We start from the raw sequence: 14,860 nt of genomic DNA on the forward strand, positions 1-14,860 counted from the left end.
TCAAGAGAAGGTCACCAACATACCCATTTTTGTGAAGTACGTGAGGCCCTTTCATATGATGTATAGATTGTCAAAATAGCTTTTGTGGTCCAGGAAATGTGAACTGATGAATAATGACGACTGGAGAAGAGACTAACTAACCGGAAGGGCAATGTTTGTTGAAAACGCCTTGAAAACAGACTACGTACGTAAAGCCCTTTCATATGATGTATAGATTGTCAAAATAGCTTTTGTGGTCGAGGAAATGTGAACCGATGAATAATGACGACTGGAGAAGAGACTAACTAACCAGAAGGGAAATGTTTGTTGAAAACGCCTTGAAAACAGACTACGTACTTAATGCCCTTTCATATGATGCATAGATTGTCAAAATAGCTTTTGTGGTTGGAGCCTTATGCATAATGACGACTGAAGAAGAGACTAACTAACCGGAAAATAAATGTTAGTTGAAAACGCCTTGAAAATAGACTAAAAACGAAGCTATTTATAGGAGAATAAAAAATAAAATTAAAAAAATAAACAATACAAAATTTGGTCGCCAATTGGTCTCCCATCCAAGTACTGACCAAGCCCGATTAAGCATAACTTCAGTGATCGGACGGGAACCGGTGTTATCAACGCAGTACGGTCGTAGATAATGTACAATAAATTCGATTTGAACCAGAAGACAAGATCAAAAGGTTAAACGCCTTGAACGAAGACTATTCTACATGAAGCTTTTTCGCGCTCTATGGATGATCACTGGAGCGTGACTCTCCCGCACAGCTAATACACTACACTTTGTGTGTATGCCCAAGTGTAATGTTTATGCACATACCAACGGGGATTTACGTTGTTCTTTAGACGTGAATTTTGAAATTTTCAACCTCTCTTTTGAGCCGGAAGACAAAATCAAAATGGGGTCATGTCTGTGAAGCGTTCACGGAGTTTTTAATGCCCTTTCCGATGTTGTATTGATTGTAAAAATCTGTCATGCAGATCAAAAGTTATGATTTTTTGAAATAATAAACTTTGAATTAGTGTATCTCGTCAACTGATGACATCATCGTGACGTAACAACTTTTGCATCATCTACTGGTTATTGTCTACCTGTGTGCAAAGTTTCAACTTAATGCAAGCTTCGCATCTATGCTTTTTCTTGCGGACAATCGACAGCGAGAAGAATAAGAAAAACCAAAAAAACAAAAACAAAAACGAACAAAATCAATGAGTTGTTCGGACTGTTGCCCGAACACCTAAAAAAAAAAAAAAACAAACAAAAACAATGAGTTGTTCGGGCTGTTGCCCGAACACCTAAAAATAAAAAAAAAACGAACAAAATCAAAGAGTTGTTCGGGCTGTTGCCCGAACACATAAATATAGTTTTAGATGCTTGCAAAAAGCCTACTGGTATATGATGTATAGAAGAGTATAATTTTTTATGCTACTTTAACAACTAGAATAGAGCATTATTTAAGATGCTTGTGGGACATCTACAAGTTTAAACATCTTTCCCTGTGTTAGTGTATCAAATAATAAAATGAGCATGTGTTTGCATTTCAAGACTGATTTTGTTCACAAGATTTTACTCTTAATTGTCTTGGAGGTCTTTATATGAGGTAATACATTTGCACTGGAAACAAATGTTTGCACAAATGATGGTAAAGTAGAGAACATTGTCATAATTGTTTCTAAACGGTTAATGATGCTTTACCAATAAGAGCCTAGAATGTCCCTCGGGTATTGACATTCAAATCTGTGAGTGTGGTTAATATGGGCTTCAGAAGATGGAGCCACTCAATCAAATTAAGGAAACAATAGTGAGCCAGCAAGCAGTCAGTTGGGATCAGCAGAGGTATCCCACACAATTTCTCAATTCTACAGGGAGAAATTTGCCTAGATTATAGCTTTTTTGACATGTATTAAGTATTTACCTTTTGGCTCGTGAATTCATGCATAAACTGCCTGGAGCTGTTGGCAATCCGTTGCTGCATGCTAAACATTAGTACTCAAAGCTTTCCATTTGTAAAAAGAAAAGATAATGAGATGACTGTACATCCTACTACATTAAGCTACAGCATTGAAACAAACATGTTTTAAGGTTTTTTTATGTACATCCTCTATTTTTCAATTCATAGTACCTAGAAAGAGTCTAAAGCAGAAAATTTCATTAATGATATTTCTCTTGAAGAGAACAGCGCATACCTGTCAACATACTCAGATCTGCTTAGTCTAAACAATTGCAACACTATTCATTTATAAACATACCTCAGTTTGTACATTGAATCAAAGACAAAGTAAGCCTATGTCAACTAAGTTAACTATTTAATTTATAACAGTCTTATAACAAAATTTAAACAGAAATTTATACATTGATTGTCAAAAATTTAAATCAAATGTAACTCTTGAAATGAGACCCGTTTGGTACAAAAACGATTACCCAACCCACTCAAATGTAATTCATCACATGAAATGAGACCCTTTTGGTACCTAATTCAAAGTCACTTGGTACATCTACATGTAGTAAATCTTGAAGTTTGATCTTTCCTAGCAAGGCTGTGCCTGCCTTTCCTTATTTCATTAAATTTTTCCCCCACCAGGGCCATGTGGCCTTGCAAGATAAAAGATTTCAGAGCTTGCTCAAATGCCATTGGTTTTGTGTGTGCGATGAACTTCATTTTCCTATATGAGAATCTTCAGTTTTTCCTACATCGGCTTCTTCAGTTTCTTCGTTTTCATGTCTATCTCCCCCCCCCCCCCCCCCCCCAACACACACGTACACAGGCAGCTGAGGAACATCCACAAGAAACTTCTATATCATAAGCCTCTCATTCTCTCCAACTACAGCTTGTATTCTGGGATGGCATGATAGACATGCATAAATACTAAAAAAGGGACAAATAATTTATGAATTAATAAAAACAAATAAATGTAAATATCTTATCCTTTTACTATCTTTACCGACAATCAGTACTGGTATCAAAATACTTCTAACCAAAAAGCACAGTGTTAAAGGTGAGCAAGAACACAATGGCTCTCTCTTAACGGCCACCATTAAAGAAGTACTTCAACTTCTCATGCCACAATCTGTATAAAACCAAACCAAATATTTGTTGTTTGTATTCAATTGCTTTACTTGCTGTGTAAGTGTGTACTGCATGGAAAAGCCTCTAATGACATAATAATTAAGTTAGAGCTAAAAGCTTCCAATGTGATAGAAACGCCCAATAAAGGTATAAACAATATCAAGTTACCTTCTGCTTCTACATTTAAATACTAAAAAGATTAATTGACACTTGTGTCATTATGGATGGCTTTTGTAGGTGGCTGTATTGACACTTGTGTCATTATGGATGGCTTTTGTAGGTGGCTGTACTCTCTTCTTATTTTGTATAGAAAACAAAAGTTACTTAATAGTAATTCTTTAATTCAGCACTTCAACATAACAAGGCAATAAACAAGTGTTGGTGTTATTGTTAATTGTTTTGTCTCATCGACAGCTTACTCTGAGAGATAAATTAGATTTAATAATTTCATAACTTGTATTGAGATTCAATTATACCAGGAGACTCTTGTGATTTATTCCCTTGCAAATGCTAAAAGATGCTTGAATACCTTCTTTATGAATGATATTTTCTGACAAAAGGTAATGCAGTGTACTACAATGCATGATTAATGAATTGAGATTGTCAACCTGATAACATTGCCAGCTGATCTGTTATATTGCCTCCTTCTATTGGCTGTAATTCCCTTTCACCTGTTCTTCAATTATAAACCAGTTGCAGTTTGTTTTCCATTCATAAATACCTCAGACAGTTTTGTTATTCCTATTGGTGGAGAGTGCGTCACGTGGGGGTGTTTCAACCTTTGATAATGACCAGTGTTTATAATCAGTTGTGAGCAGATACTCCGCGCTAGTCTTGGTGCAAGACGTTTCTTGTTACAGGCGATGCGGGTGCTGTCAGTAAGTTGGCCGCGCTGTGTGTGAAAGGAAAACGAGAAGTCAGAACGTGTTGCACCAAGACTATACGCGCATGCGCACGAACGAAGCGGGAAACTGTCGGAAATAGCCGTCTCAGTCATAACAACGCAACACCGTACATGTACATGTACAGGAATAGTGACATACCGAGCTCAAGCACGTCGGAAACGGATAAGGTTTACAGAGTTTCTTACTTTATTACGCCTTTTAACCAAGAAGGCATTTATGAATGTGAATAAAAGAGTAGTGACTCGTTCTTTCACAGTCGTTTAAAACCGTGCAGGGTCGTTCCCGTGTGATAAAGGCCCTCGGCTCGGGCCTTTGACGCACGGGAACGACCCTGCTGGTTCTAAACGGCTGTGAAAGAACGAGTCACTACACTTTTATTCCCTTATTTAAAATCTTAATGCACCACTACTCTTAAATAATGTGAAATAGTGTGTTTTTTTCTTATTTTTTAATCTCTGTATATTTTCCTGTAATTCGACCTCCGGTCGCCATGGGAATTTGTTTTTAAAATAATAAACCAATTATGAAAAAAAAAATGAAAATGAAAAAGAACCTAATGAAGCAATTTGTTGAACCATATACTTTTTTAATTATCTTGAAGTCACTGAAGTAGAGTAAATGTTGATTGTTTTTAAAAACAGCATTTGGAATTTAAGACATTTAATACTTAGAAATAACATGCGCATCTGCATAGAGCTTAGTCGAATTTGCATCAAATGATGTATAACAAATCTATCTTTTCATCTATTTATAATATGATAATTCTATTCAACAATTGCCATATTAAAATGATAGAAGTGATATCTTCAAACTGTCCTTGATACCTTATCATTCACTAACCACAAAAATCTGTTGTCTGCATAATAGTTTATAGTACAGAAGTGTAGAATTGAAATGATAGGATGGAAAATGGATTTATTAAGGTCTGTGTTTGCATAATATAAGACAGCTTTGCCCTGCTCACTCTTGATAGACAGTTTACTTGACCATCTGAAAATGCAAACCTCTCTGATTTTTTTGTTCACTGTTGAAATGCTAAACATGGTCTAATCACCGCAAGCAATTGAAAAAGCGCAGCGTCTCGATGCACTTCACTTGAGCTTGTAGGATTCAATGCATTTTATAACACCCAGAGCAGTATGTCTGGCGCCAAGCAGAGCTACACAAAAGTGTGTGCAAATATGGATGCCATGTGTCTATGGACAAATATTATTTTTGCTTAGTTCTTCAAGAATAATTGTAGCTTCTTCATTGGCATCTACATCAATCTGTTTCCTTTCATGCTATTACACAAGTTAGTGTGAGTTTTTACCTGATGTAGCGAGCAAGACTTGCAACTTTGTAAATTATGATTGTGTGAATGACTGTAATGTCTGGAGATTGGAAGTAAATCTTTTGCTCCACAACACCTTGTCTACCTTTATAAGAATGTTTTTGATGGACCGTAACACCCCCCCCCACCACCACCACCACCCACCACCATATCCACCCCTACAACATGGCAAACAAGTGGATTGATTTCATAGAGCTATATATATATTGACTAGAGCGCTAACACCCCGTTTTACACACACTAAGGTTTTGAAGCACTGTGGGCGCATCCATGTTTATGTACAAACCAATACAAAAGCTTGAATTTTTGTACGCCAATTGTACGGCTATTTGCGAGCGTCATGTGCAGTATGTTTAAAAGGCGAGTACACTTTTTTTGGTACGTCAATTAAGTCGAACTTACGCCTTTCGTAGCGTGGACGTACCCGAATGGGCAGTCGCGTATGTAGGCGCACACGCCAAAGTAAAAACAAAATCGCGGCATTATGTGTTCTCTTAAAATTAAAATCGTTCCGTAGTCACGCAACACATCAAACATGTCTGCGCCCAGAGTGGCTTCAAAACGCGGAGCAAGTTAGCGCTCTAGTCATTATATATAGCTCTATGATGGAAATAAATCAATTAAAGAATTGTAAAGATTCCCCTCTCAGCCCTTACCCTTGTATTCATTTTTCATCATCTATCATCTATATCTATATTCAAACTGTTATCCAGACTAACAACTTACTATAGAGTCAAACTGCAAGGCGAACCATAAGCAGTGAGTGAATCAATTTGCATAAGAAGCCATGATAAGGAGCCATCGAGTCTAACAAGGAGCTTGCTGAATTTGAATACTACCTGGTCAAACTGTCCCAAAGGAATTGGCTCATATGGGCTAAAACCTACTTATTGAACGCTATCATTTCCATATTATGGTTGTCTCATACTAGCTTTGGTTTGCTTTGTTATGGAACAGTTAAGAGGCAAGAGTTGGATGGAGTCATTTATTTGATAACATTCATCAACAATCAATTTCTCAATGCATAGGTTGTATTACTATGGAATGATCCAGACATGTGTTGCTGCATATCCCTATTGAGCATCAGTGTATGTCTTGATAACGTTCTAAGGAACAATGGTCTGCATAATGTCTAAACTTGTTTTGTTTCATAATCCTTTTGGTAATTCAGTATTACATAAATATCTATCTGTTGCTTAAAACACAAAGTTTTTAATATTTCCTTCTTCAAACCTGGCATATTTTACCACATCATTTCTCTCATTGTTACATTTTGTCATAAACTGTTAAATCTTGGACTTTGCAAACATGTATTTTCCTTCCTCATTGGTCAAAGGCAAGTACAATATATTTGTTCATATATATATCCTAAAAGAAAAATTTATAATTACATCACATACACTGATCTGTTTATACTTTGTGCTTTCTACAGAGTCCTGGGTAAAATATACACAGGTCTAGGTATTGGGTGAGATTCAAACCTTAGACCTTTTCCATTTTAGAGCAGATGTTCTAAAGTAGGCCCAAAGTATTTTATGCCTCAAAACTTTTGAGTATTTGTTGATATTTAATACTAAGTTTTAGAATATTCACCATAAAACTGTCCGCACAAGGAATCCGCAAAAGTACTTTGCACTCTATTCAGTAGGCCTGAAGAAAAAGGTGTAAACAATTATTTATTTATTTCACTTACTGAACTAAAGAGAGGACATAATTTGAGATTGTGAACATGACTCCAAAATGGCTCACGAGTCTTCCAGCTTAACACATTTTACTCATGATGTAGATTTGTGTTCATGACTCAGTAGTTATATTATCCACTAATGGAGTTGTTTAATTGGTAATAGCAGCTAGCGCTGTAATTACATTGTAGATTAACATGTAAATGCAGGGGTATGGATTTAGGAATTCCATTGTCTAGTTTATATTGTTTTGGTCGTTTCAATACCATGGCCAGTGCTTAGTTTTATAGCATGCAGTAAGTTCATGCTTTGAGTATTTTACATGTTTGTCTGGAACTGAGTATAATTATTGAAGGCTATGGACTTAAAGACAATAATGTGGAAAATAAGAATGGAAAGGAGTCATAAAATCATAAGCCTTTATTATTTACTTTTGTTTCAAAAACAAAACAAAAAGAAACAAATGAGTAAGCGCTTTTGTTAATTTCATCAACATTTAAGAATAAAGCATACGCCTGTCTTTAAGTTTTAGACAGAACAAATTCAATGCTTTTTCACTGACAGTAGTTTTGCAATATGGCAAAAGGAATTGAAGCCTACTAATTGAAATGATCAAGTTATCTATCTTTTGTGTTTGAGCTTTAAATAAATTAAACAAATTAAAAATCTACAAAAAATCAGTACAAATTGTTGAGCCATCTAAGAACTGTGAAACTGTTGACAGGAGACAAGTTGTTTACTCACTTCCCATTTCTGCTCAAACAGGAAATACAGATTTTTTTTAAGAGAGCACTCTCTAATATTTGTTATTGTTACCAAGAAGGAAACTCATCATCCAGCACAGATCCGACTTATGAGGAATGAATGTCCGAACATTAAACAAACATTTAATGTGAATGCCCTGAGAAATTCCGAGCGTCAGAGTGCTTTCCCTGATTAACTTGCCATTAATATGTATTCCTTTTATCAACGACATAAATTGAAAGAAGCCGGCTACATCAGTCCTTAAGCTGGATCTTCACATGTCGCGCTTGATAGATCCTTGTCGGTGATGATCAAAATGTTTTCTTGTCTTGACTTTAGTTATCTCTCCCTGTCTCTCGCTATCTCTCGTCTCTGTCTGCTCGTTTTCAGGAAGATAATCATATACAATGAAAACATAGGATTGTTTTGCAGCTAAAAATTCATATTGATAAATTTGTTTTCATATTTGTGGGACCCTGTTATAAATTGCATATTATAACACAATTTTAATAGTCCGACGTAGAATTCTTACTTAAGTTTAAGAGTTAGACGAAGATTATTTATTTAGTTTAAGTTGTACAACGAAGATTCTTAAGTTTATTATAGAGTAACTATTGTAACTTTCATCTCCTGTATGGGTGTTAGTCTTTCTTAGTTTTAGATTTCTGAGAAACATTTGTTTATAGTACCACATCCTGGAGAGGAGTGGCCAGAGTCACTGTCCAGGAATTCCTTGACCATAAGACATAGCAGTTGGTTGCCCCCCAATTCAATTCAATTCAATTCAATTCAATTCAATTCAATTTATTTATTTCATCACAGATTACAAGTAAAAAATGAAAATTGTTTTCCCTGTGTGCACTAAAAAGATTCAAATTTGATACTTATAGAAAAACAATAAAACATTACATTTTAAAAAGACAGAATTAATTACAAAAATTTAGTTTAAGCAATAAAAAAAGGCTATTTCAAATTTTAAAAAGAGAGAAATGTTATCAAAATCTCACCATCACTGATTAAAATGGAAAAACAACAACTAAGTCACCTTATAAAAAGTGAGTTAAAAAGATGAATAGCACTGGGTAAAAAAGATAGTCTGAACCGGTTTGTGCGAGTAGAGAGAGAACGGTACCTTCCTGATGGGAGAATGTGAATGAATGAGTGAAGTGGGTGATTCTGGGTTATAACTTTCAGTTTATTTACATACTGTTTGTCTAGGATTTCTCTCATGGGTTTTACTTCGAAACCTATTATCTTGCTGGCAACCTTGGTGATACGATCAATTTTCTTCTGATTTTTCCCAGGGACATGACGTAAGGCTATGTTGCAATGACTGTTGCAAGGTCAGTAGTTTCCTTGAAGTGTGCCCAGATTTGATTGTCTTTAGCTGCACACACATTTTTCTTTTCTCATTGGTTAAGCCCAAGCAGGATGTTATTGTTTTAATATTTCTGGCCAATCATAGTTTAACTTTCCTGTCCGAGTGCGTGACCAGCTTGGTATATCCTGGCTCGTTTTCCTCTGGATCCTCAGAGCGAAAATCAGCCTAGTGCAAGAATGACTTCTAGAAAGTGTTTAGATAGTTACACTTTGCGTAGATTTTGTTTGGAACATTTGTTACTTCCCTAAGTACGTTCCTAAATCCCTTTCTTGCATCTTTACCACGTGCTCTGTTGATACAGGTAAGCTTTGATTATTTCTTTCTATTGTATTTTGAAAGATTTGTTCGATAAGGTAGTTGGAGTAAGACTCAAGATGGATGGTACAGTTCAATATGAGTTTAAACCATTATGTTGATTGTTCGAACACATGCTGCTAAGATGTATAAATTCCTTGAGTGTTTTATTGTGTAATCCTTTTTATTGTTTATCATGTGTACGGAAAAACTTTGGGAGTTCCGTCTATTTAACCTTATATTCCTCTTACTTTGTATTGCCTTTATATGATTTAGTTGTGTTGCATTTATTGCTAGTTAGCAATTAGATTTTACACTCAGTGCTATTCCTTTGTCGGTCGATACGTTTTATTGTTTGATAGAACCTATTTGGTTTACCAAAACACCGGTTTCTTTATATACCGTGATTTCACATTAGCCTTCCACATTTGATTGTTATGTGATTGAACTATTTCTGATTTGGTGTTTTCGTGTTGTACACATATACACACACAGATGGTTTCCTATCGTTCCCTAATGTTTAAGTTTCATGAAAGGCAATTTTGCATCACTAGCTACTAATAATTGGTATTTAGGTCATGACACAAACACACACAAGCTTGTACAGTGAGAACCAGAGAGTGGTTGTCTTGCTATATAGTATGCAGTCCGTTGGTATTAGTCTATTTGACAGTAGCGATACCTCACATAGTAATTGATATGAGGTCATGACACAATCACACACCATAGTTTGTACAACCACAGTGAGAACCAGAGAGTGGTTGTCTTGCTATATAATATGCAGTCCGTTGGTATTAGTCTATTTGACAGTAGCGATACCTCACATAGTAATTGATATGAGGTCATGACACAATCACACACCATAGTTTGTACAACCACAGTGAGAACCAGTGAGTGGTTGTCTTGCTATAATATGCAGTCGGTTGGTATTAGTCTATTTGACAGTAGCGATACCTCACATAGTAATTGATATGAGGTCATGACACAATCACACACCATAGTTTGTACAACCACAGTGAGAACCAGTGAGTGGTTGTCTTGCTATAATATGCAGTCGTTGGTATTAGTCTATTTGACAGTAGTGATACCTCACATAGTAATTGATATGAGGTCATGACACAATCACACACCATAGTTTGTACAACCACAGTGAGAACCAGTGAGTGGTTGTCTTGCTATAGTATGCAGTCCGGTTGGTTTTAGTCTATTTGACAGTAGCGATACCTCATCACATCTAGTACATGTATATGCACCTTTATACTAACCTCAACACTATCACCCAGCATTCTACCTGATCATCACTGTACAACACACCATACAGTGAAACAGTGGACATGCAAAGACACTTCTTGACCACACTAGCTATACCTACAGTCTGTTCTACATTAATGACCTATGATTACTGCGCAAGCTTCAGCATACAGTATTTATAGCATTGGGAGTTGATCATTAGGAGGAATAGTCTTTGCTTGATGTTAACGCTGCTAGCTAACTACAGTGAGGATGTTATCTGAAGTGATGTGACTAGGGAATTTGAGATGGTGTTGGTAAGGCTTTTCCCAATGATTTCTTAATGTTTGTTAGTGTAGTGCATCATATATTTATGAAGGAAACCTTCAACATTTGACTAGACATCTTGAAACTGAGGCCTTTAGGAGATTATTGCATTGCATTTATATTTTGCTGGGAATGATCCATGTGGTTTATTAAAAATAGATGATTGTGTGCATTTGAAGAAAAACAAATGACTGTATGTTTATTGCATGCTTCACTGTTTCAAATCCACAGTACAATATTTATATATACCTTTCCATTCTGTAATGAGTTGAAATAAATCAAATGTTACTCAAGGTTGAAGCTCTTTAAAAATTTAAAAAAGAAACAAAAACGCAAAATGAATTGAGATGTATGACCTGATGGATCAGAGTGTTTGCATAAGGTAAAAAAAGGTAGCGACGAGTTCTTTAACAGCCGTTTAAAACCTGCAGGGTCGTTGCTGTGTGATAAAGGCCCGATCTGAAGGCGAGGGCCTTCAGCACATGGCAACGACCCTGCAAGGTTTGAAAAGGACGTTTAAGAACGAGTCAATACTCTTTTATTCCCATTCATAAAATGCCATTTTGTTAAAAAATGATTTAAAAATACAATTATAGACACTTTGGAAGTTGAAAATTCGAGTTTGAAATAAGAGTCTGTTGTGCGTGGGTCGTGTGTATGTGCGCGCGCTTAGAAATAGATTACGCGTGCGCGTAGAAATAGATTACGCACGCGCCCCTTAGAAATATATTACGTGCTATTACTAATAGCTATGAATTGTGTTCCGCGTGATAATCTTGCACGCCTGGCACGAGGAAGACAGCCGGTCATAAACAGTGGTCATTATCAACCGTTTAAACACCCCCACGTGAAACGTAGAGAAACTGTCTGGGGTATTTCTAAATAACAATTAATGTCTGACCTTTATTAATATTCATCACACAATATGCACACTAAAAGTGCAGCTGCAAACTTGAATTTTTAACTGTAAAAATTGTTCGGATTGTCTTCATTATTTTTGTCGATAACATTGTTACTGTGCCATTTTTATTGAAATGGACATAATTTTGTCCCACCTATTTCTCTTTCCATAGATTGTTAAATACTATAATAATTGGATTGGAGATAAAGAATAATTTAATTCATTTTCTATTTTGGTAATAATTTAATTACTTTTTTCTGAAGTGTACATCTGAAGAGAACTCACTTATTATTCATCCAGCTGAAAATAATATCAAAACTTTTTCCGTGTCTGAATTTGGGGCTACAGCTGCGGCTTTGGCTTACAGCATCATCATGTTATTAGCAACACCCTTAGCAACACCCGTAGCTGTAGCCACCAATTGGGATGGCCTTACATGACATGCTTTCTGGGGTTTACAGCTGCGGCTCTGGCTAACAGTATCATATTATAAGCAACACCCTTAGCAACATCCGTAGCTTAGCCACCAATTGGGATGGCCTTACATGACATGCTTTCTGGGGCTTACAGCTGCGGCTACGGCTTACAGTATCATATTATAAGCAACACCCTTAGCAACATCCGTAGCTGTAGCTACCAATTGGGATGGCCGTACATGACATGCTTTCTGGGGCTTACAGCTGCGGCTCCGGCTTACAGTATCGTCATGACACCCTTAGCAACACCTGTAGCTGTAGCCACCAATTGGGATGGCCTTACATGCTTTCTGGAAGTGACTTCAGATCCAGTGATCTAGTTGCAAAGAAATGCAGGATTCTACCTTGTCTAACAATTTAAATTCGATCAGGAGGTTTTTTTTTCTTTTCTAAAATCCAAATAGGCCTCTGCCTCGATTCATTTCATTAGATATGGTATAAAAACGTGGATTTTATTAGCGCTAAAAACAATGACACCACAAAGTACATGAAATAAGAAACAAATAGTAAAAAGGCTGAAAATACATTACTGCTATCTTCGGCCATTTTAAACATTTCACTTTAAAGTATGAAATGAGTTGATGATTATTTCAACTGAAACCCTTTTCTTGTAGCAGCCCTTTTATATATTTATTCTGATAATAAGCTTTAAAAAATCATTATGAATGCATGACTGATTTTATTACATGCAGCATAGATTACAGCAATCCTTGGATAGACAATGTTAACTCTGGTACGTGGTTGGGAAAGAAAGTAGGAAAAAGTCTTGACAGGTTCTCTTTAGTACAAAGCAATCTGTTTTAAGATGTAAAATATATTAAAGAAGTATCCTCCGGAAAGATCAATCCTAACCATAGACCAATTGGATTTCATGTTCCAAGTAAGGATTTCTCCATCTTGTTCAGTATGATGTGCAAGTCTCATTGCATATTCAAATATTGATTCTCATTTCCCACTTAAATTACTTTAACATGTCAAGGAAACAAAATTGTTGTAGACGTTCACAGTCTATTTGCTAACATATTGCCTTCAAAGAAAGGTGTATCTGACACTTGGGGTTTCTGCTCTCTTTTTGGGGGAGGGGTAGGGGACATCTCACTCGGCATGTATTAATTTCTGTAGCTATAAAGACTGACTGTTTTGAGTAGACAAACAGTTGTATTTGCGTGGTTGCTGGATGTTAGTGCAAAGCGTGTCTTACGACCTTTCTACACTACACTGTGTCATGCCTATTTTGTTTACATTTATATCATACTAATAAAGTGACATGTAATTTCGTGGCTTTATAATGTGGTTAAAGTAACTAGAAGCAATAAAACCATCTACAAAGGAAGTAGCATGCAACATTTTGTTTTAAAAGTACATTCTGGTACAGAATAAAATGTGCCATGACTCAACGTTGAATATGTGTTTGTAGCCTTGATTCTTCCATGCATTTTGATATCAAGCCTTGTGAGCTGCAGGCTGATCACTCATGCTAACCCTCTCTCCTTGTATCACGCAGTAATGCTACTCTCACACTTGGGTGAATATTCTGCGAATATGGATATTTGAAATTCGCGGTGAATTCGCCCAAAATTTGCGAATTGATAGTGAATATTTTCACGTTTGCCCTCGGGTCCCTCGACCTGTCCACACAAATATGTTACGAATTTGTATGAATGCTTAACAACGCTAGCCAATGATTGCCAATGCCTTACAATAGCTTACGAAAGTTGCCAACGCTTACGCACGCTTTACCAACGTTACTTATGGCTACCAATGCTTACAAAAATCTACGGCAAATGACTGTCTTCGCAACATTCGGTGAAATTAAAAAGCGCTTCCCAAAGCTGTTTCGCACTGTTGGGAATAATATTAGAGTGAATGTGCTTACGAATGAAAATATGTGACAATCGCTCATACTTCGCAACATTCGCCGTGTCTTTGTAAGCGTTCGTAACAAATTCGGAGCGGATACCCGTCATGCCCCATCTCCTTACAAAGTTCGGTCAATATTCACCATCCAATCGCAATTGTCTGGCGAATTCACCGCGAATGTAAACATTTTTATTCGCAAGAATTTATTCATAATCGCAAGAATATGTCACTTTTTGATTGAGTGATCTTCGAAAAGAGGTGGAGAATGACTAGTGAACGTTACGAAATTGTTACCAACGCTTACGAAACACGGCGAATGTTGCGAAGTTTGAGCGATTGTCAAATAATTCCATTCGCAAGCCCATTCGCTAGCATATTTTCCCTAGTGTGAGAGTAGCATAAGGGAATACAAGATAGATAAGGAAAACATCAAACCAATCAACTCACTGCAATGAACTAGGTCGTTGTGACCAGTACAATTCCCAGCTTGCATGATATCAATACCTCACTTGAATTCCCTCCTCAAAGCCAGTGACTATAACATCACCAATAAACCTAGGTTATGTATGCAGTCAGAACATATGTAATTTGGCTTACCATGGGAAAAGCACATCATTGAGGAATCCAATGCTATGTTGATTTGAGTTGGACAGATTGCTGTA

General features: G+C 36.4%; 1 protein-coding gene across 4 annotated transcripts in view; it reads left to right on the plus strand.

Moving 5' to 3' along the window:
- Nucleotides 1–10,659: 10,659 nt before the first annotated feature.
- Nucleotides 10,660–14,860, plus strand: part of LOC117295732 (neurexin-1-like) — a 97,036-nt gene continuing 92,835 nt past the window's right edge. For 2 of the 4 annotated variants that reach the window (XM_033778455.1, XM_033778481.1), the window contains exon 1: nt 10,661–10,951. The gene's annotated coding sequence lies outside the window, so the exon portion shown is untranslated. Of the gene's footprint in view, nt 10,952–14,860 lie in introns of all 4 variants that reach the window. The other 2 variants (XM_033778464.1, XM_033778472.1) reach the window with 2 other exon arrangements.

The sequence above is a fragment of the Asterias rubens genome, chromosome 1, assembly GCF_902459465.1.
Source record: "Asterias rubens chromosome 1, eAstRub1.3, whole genome shotgun sequence".
NCBI classification, from domain to species: Eukaryota; Metazoa; Echinodermata; class Asteroidea; order Forcipulatida; family Asteriidae; genus Asterias; species Asterias rubens.